Source organism: Myotis daubentonii, chromosome X (genome assembly GCF_963259705.1).
Source record: "Myotis daubentonii chromosome X, mMyoDau2.1, whole genome shotgun sequence".
Lineage (NCBI taxonomy): Eukaryota > Metazoa > Chordata > Mammalia > Chiroptera > Vespertilionidae > Myotis > Myotis daubentonii.
In genome coordinates, this window is record NC_081861.1 from 140,300,360 (window position 1) to 140,306,927 (window position 6,568).

The following is a 6,568-nucleotide window of genomic DNA, read 5'->3' on the forward strand; positions in this document are numbered from 1 at the left end:
CTGACCGTCTGCAGTTCCTTGTTTCCCCTTCCGTAGTTTCTTATCTGACCTTTCCCAAAAGTCTTATCTCCGTCTCGCTCCGTGGATTTTAATCCTGTCCGTTCTGTTGCAAAGGTCACGACTGCTCTACTGTGAGGCTACACGGAAGTGACTGAGGGAGATTGTCCACGTAAAGGCTACGTCCTCTCAGCCCTGCTGGTGGCCTTCCCTGGGACTGCCCTGCGTCGGCGGGTCTCCAGGGGCATAGACTTTGGTGCTTTCCCTGGCGGGCAGACCCCTGGGGATGTGGGCCCAGCAAGTCCCAAATTCATTGCCAACAGTCTGAGTCCAAGTTCCTCATCAGTGGTACACGGCATTTCTGTAACACTAGGGGTTTCACTGATTTATTCCCTTCCCTAGCCCCGCTCATCCCTAACTCCAGGGGGACATCCCCACCTGGGGAAACGACCTTTCTCAGGGAGGTGGCCCTGGTCAGAACCCATAGCGCTAAGAGGGGGAGCGACCATATTAAGAACAGGATGGCCTATAGGCCAGGTCCTTTGGGACATATGCTGTGCAGATGTTTCTTCCCAGCAGCCACTGTGTCAGGCAGCAAGGATGGACCGGCCTCCGGCACCCTGATGTGATGGGGATGGGGGTGAGGCCCTGTGAGGGGCTCCCCGGCTTTGCCCAGGGGACCCCTGGGCTCCTGTGACACCCCTGGACGTGTGCCCTCTGGGCCTGGGAGTGAGACAGCCTGTGATGCTACAGCACCATGTTTGTGGGTGACCGTCACCTGGGTCCTGACCCCATCTGGGTCCTCTCCCCGCCCCCACCCCCAGCCCGGCAGCCGGAAGACTCAGCACCTGCCGCAGCCCACGCTTCCCCCTCCCTTCCCCCGCCCCTGCCTGTGAGTCATTCTGAGGTGTTGCTCCCGAACCGGAGAACTGCTCACCTGTGTCTCCCATCGCTGCCGGCTGACCTGGGACATGACCCTGTCCCCCAGGCCTCAGTGCCTCTGGGGAAGTCAGGGTGTCCGGGCACCCCCCACTTCTCCCCTCAGGACCCGCCAGCCGGAGCCCGGCCTCAGGCTCCCACTGAGAGGGGCTGGGAAGCCAGGACCCTGAATCGGAAACGGAGGCGGACAGTGAAGCAGCTGTTTGCAGCCACAGAAAATCTAGATGCACCGCTGCTGGCAGCACCTGGTGACCCCACCTTCCCTCCAGCAAGGGCCCCTCAGAGTCATTGGCTTGCATTTCCCCATCCAGAGGGCGAACAGCTCAACCACCCAGTGAGGCGGACAGAGCAGAACTCGTCCGTGTCCCTGGCCCACCACACCCACGGACAGACGGACAGAGGGAAGGGAGTACGCTCACGTGGGCACGTCAGCATGAAGCTGATGAACACGCTATTGAGATCCTCCCCTAAACGCCCAGTCTTTATTTTCTATTTTTTTATTTATTAAAATATATTTTATTGACTTTTTACAGAGAGGAAGGGAGAGGGATAGAGAGTCAGAAACATCGATGAGAGAGAAACATCGATCAGCTGCCTCCTGCACGCCCCGCACTGGGGATATGCCCGCAACCCAGGTCCATGCCCTTGACCGGAATCCAACCTGGGACCTTTCAGTCCGCAGGCCGACGATCTATCCACTGAGCTACACTGGTTAAGGCTGCCTTTATTTTTTTATAAAAATATTTTTATTGATTTGAGAGAGAGAGAGAGAGAGAGAGAGAGAAACATCAATGATGAGAGAGAATCATGGACCGGCTGCCTCCTGCACGTCCCACACTGGGGATGGAGTCCACAACCCGGGCCTGTGCGCTGACCGTAATCGAACTGTGACCTCCTGGTTCATAGGCCGAGGCCAACCACTGAGCCACCCTGACTGGGCTGCCCTCTGACTGCGAAAACCTTCAACCTCCACCCCAACCTGGGGATGAGGGAGCAGCAGCCACGGCCTCAGGTTAGCCTGCAGGTAGGTCCCTGGGGCAGGGGAGTCCCCGCTGACCCCGCCCCCACCCCGGGCAGCTCCTGGGGTGCTGGGTCTGAGGGGGTCCCCCTCGGCCGCCCCCTGCATCTCCCTGTGAATCACTCGGTCTCTGGGCTGTGAACGGAAACGACCGACCATCCGGGAGGAGGGACCCCCAGCCCCAGTGCTTTCCCGGGAGAGGTGACCCCCGGGCACCTCCCTCTCACCTGGGGTGCCCTTTACTGGGACCCAAGCCAGGACCCCTCAGTCTGCAAGCCGGTGCTCTGTCCACTGAGCCAAATCAGCCAGAGCTGTTTCATAACTGGTAAATAGTAGGAGTTTCTAGATGCCTTCTGTTCCTGATTTCTAGATTAACTGCAATGACAACAAGAAACATACTGTATCTAATTTCAGTTCTTTGAAGTTTGTGGAAACTTTCTTCATAGTACTGCATGGCCATATGTATATCTATATCTATATCATCTATATCTATATCTATATCATCTATATCTATATCTATATCTATATCATCTATATCTATATCATCTATATCTATTTCTGTATCTATATCTATCTATATCTATCTATCATCTATCTATCTATCATCTATATCTATATCTATATCTATATCTATATCATCTATATCTATATCATCTATATCTATTTCTGTATCTATATCTATCTATATCTATCTATCATCTATCTATCTATCATCTATATCTATATCTATATCTATATCTATATCTATATCATCTATATCTATATCATCTATATCTATTTCTGTATCTATATCTATCTATATCTATCTATCATCTATCTATCTATCATCTATATCTATATCTATATCTATATCTATATCTATATCTATATCTATATCTATATCTATATCTTTATCTATATCTATATCTATATCATCTATATCTATATCATCTATATCTATATCATCTATATCTATTTCTATATCTATATCTATCTGTATCTATCTATCTATCATCTATTTATCTATCTATCTATCTATCATCTATCTATCTATCTATCATCTATCCTCTATACCTAATATGCTAAGTGTCGGACCAATAGGTCAACCACTCGACCAGTTGCTGTGACCTGCACTGACCACTGGGGGGCAGATGCTCGCTCCAACCAGTAGGTGAGCTTGCTGCTGGGGTTTGGCCGACGGGGACTGGGGGAGAGGCCGTTCCTCTCTGGCCTCTAAAATATTTTAATTAATTTCCTTCCAATGTGCATGAATTCGTGCCTCCGGCCTCTTAAAACGCTGGTATAATTAGAGTGCGCTTCTCTGCTGCCACCTCGTGGGCAACTTGGGAATCACACCGTCGTGCCTTCCAGCAGGAGAGGTTTGGGTGCTGTGCAGGCGGTGCCAACCTTTCGGACATCACGGCCACCATTGGTCCGCCCCACCGCGGTTACAGTGGGTGCAGATCTGAGGTATCTTAGAGTTTGGGGACTTGGACCTGATTCTGGGCTTTCTGTTTTTTCAACTTGATAAAATTAAACGCGTGCACACACACGCACACATACAGGAATACAGAATGAAAACCCGGCTGCAGCCAGGCCCAGCTGCCACCTGCTGGCCGACATCTATGCCGTCTCTCTCTGCTGGGACCTCCGCAGCATGGCCAGCACCAGGCAGTTCAGAAGCTCCTGCAAGTGGAGGAGGGGGAAGGGACGCCCTTCCAGGTGCTCAGACACATCACCCAGCGCTCCTCCTGGATCCACTCTGAGTGGACGATAGAAATTGTGTGTCAAATAATAGTACACGTTATGCAGTGAAAACAATAATGTAAACACACTAGTGGCCCGGTTCACGAAATTAGTGCACCGGAGGAGGGTGTCCCTCAGCCCAGCCTGCACCCTCCCCAATCTCGGACCCTTTGGGGGATGTCCACTGCTGGTTTAGGCCTGATTCCAGGATGTCCAGCAGGCCTGATCCCAGGACCGCTGTCCCCTACCCACTCGCCTGCGTGTCTGCCTGACTGCCCCTAACTGCTTCAGCCTGCCAGCCTGATCGCCCCCTATCAGTCCCCTGCCGGCCTGATTGATGCCTAACTACTCCCCTGCTGGCCAGATCACCCCAACTGCCCTCCCCTGGGGGCCAGATCACCCCAAGGCTTTTATTAGTATAGATACGACCCTTCACAGAAAATGTCACTAACCTTGCTTTACAATAAGGGCTTGATGATGGAGTCATTGGGGCCAGGCACCAAGATCTCCTTTCTTTGAAGAGTGGAGGGAATAATTATCTTGTCTTTAAGTTGCCCTGAACATCAAATGAGATAATGACTTAGAAAAGCATCAAAGCACCATATAAAGACAACTGTCTTTTTCATGTACTGAAAAGATAATAAAGTGGTAAAATGGAAAACACTATTTTTATTCTCCCCCTTCCTTCATCTACAGCCTTTATTTAAACTTTGAAATTTAGAAAAATTTCACTCCTATTTTCATTTATTTACATTCAATATTATTTTGTATTAGTTTCCGGTTTTCTATTAGTTACAGAATAGTGGTTAGACAACGATATACTTTACAAGGTGTTCCCCGATATTTCCGGCACCCACCTGGCTTCATACCGTCATTACAGCACTGTTGACTCTCTTCCCTATTTAAGTGACAATAGGTTCACAGGTTCCTTCCCATCTTTCTTTTGTGTTGCCCGCCCTTCCTTTTCTGTCTCATGTCTTTCCTCATTTTCTTTATATAGGATCTCAATTGCCCCTCAAAGCTCAGCGAAGGCACTGGGACACGCTGAACCCATTGTCCAGACCAGGAAACTGAGGCCGATTCCAGTTGGCTGTGGAACTGGACTCCTGGCGCCGGGAGCCCTGACAGCCGGCTCTCCTCCTTTCCTGAGGGACAGCCGCGGGGCGAACAGAACAAACCGCCCCTGAGGCTCGCTCTCCAGCTCCTCCTCATCATGGATGCTCCACAGTCTGTCCTCTCCCCGCCCCCCCCCCAGGTTTCTGGGGAGCAGGTGGTAGGCTTGCACTCACCCTGCAGGTGTGCACCCCCACGGGGCGGGGCGAGAACTGGGGGCGGGCGGGCGCAGGCTTGTTTTGGGGCCAAGGCGGGAGCAGGAGTCCTGGCCTCTCAAGTGCGCAGGCGGCAGCTCAGCCCCGGGGCAGCGCCGGGGGCGTCGCCAAACCTCCGCATGGAGGTACCCAGCAGTGCTGCCCCCCGCCCCCCTCGCCCGTCCCCCTCAGAGCTGCGAGTCTGCGCCCCTGCGCCCGGGAGTCCTTCCACAACTGCAGTCACCCTCTTGTTTCCCGCAGAACCTCGCTCTCCTCGGGCAGGCAGATCCCCGCCACCAGCACCCTGCCCAGGCCTGAGCCCTTCCAGCGCACCCCACCTTGGCGCTGCTCTGCACCCCTTGGGCCGCCCGCCTCCTGGCCAGCCGCTTCCCCGCAGCCGTGGCGCTGGCTCAGGACCCCCCATCAGGCGGAGGCCTGTCCGCGCCTGCAGACCCCATGGCCGCGGCTCCTGGCGGCCACTTTGCCGAAGGCTCCTCCACCTTCAGGCTCTCTCCTCAGACCCCGGGAGCTTGGCTCCTGCCCGTCCTTCCGTGGCTCCTGCAGCCCCCAGCTCTGCTCAGCTCTCCCTACGCCCACCTGTCAGGACGGGCGCCTTGCTGCGGGCAGTGTGGTTCTGGGGCCGGGGCTGGGGGTGTGGGGAGCGGTTCCAGGAAAGTTTAGTAAACCCCAGGCCCCCAGCCCCTCCTTGAGGGGAGCCCAGGACAGGCTGGGTCCGAACCCTGCAGCTGTGGAGGCCCCGCCCACCAATTTGCATATCATGGTGATTACCCAGTGAGAGGCATAGGGAAGGTATGGTCAATTACCATGTTTGCATATTATTAGATAGCATCGGCATTTTCTGAATAGGCTATATAGTTTATTTTAAATGTAATATCAATCAGTACAATTTCAATAGCTGCAAATCCTTTAAACATGAGTTTGAAAGTCAGAAGCAAGACAAGCACATATCACTGCCATTATTTAACACTGTTTTGAATATTCCAACAAACACTTTTAGAAAGAGAAAGGATTAGAGCAGCCGTGGGCAAACTACGGCCCGCGGGCCTGATCCGGCCCGTTTGAAATGAATAAAACTGAAAAAAAAAAAAGACCGTACCCTTTTATGTAATGATGTTTACTTTGAATTTATATTAGTTCACACAAACACTCCATCCATGCTTTTGTTCCGGCCCTCCGGTTCAGTTTAAGAACCCATCCTGGCCCTCGAGTCAAAAAGTTTGCCCACCCCTGGATTAGAGGTATAAAACATGTTAATGCTGCCTTTATTTATTATTTTTTTAATGCTGCCTTTGTTTTGTAAAATGTATTCTTTATCTAGAGAAACACCGAATAATAAGTCAGTAAGATATCTACTTATCTAAATGCTCAAAATTTAATGTTTTTCATATAATACTAACACAGTAAGTTTAATCATGCTTATATTCATGAAAACATAATATGGAAATAGCCAGGAATATACAGGGGGAAAGGATTGAATATAATCTCACATTAAATAGATTTTCAAAACTATCAGTAAACCAAAGAATCAAAGCAATGTGGTAGTGCAGCAATAATGAACAGG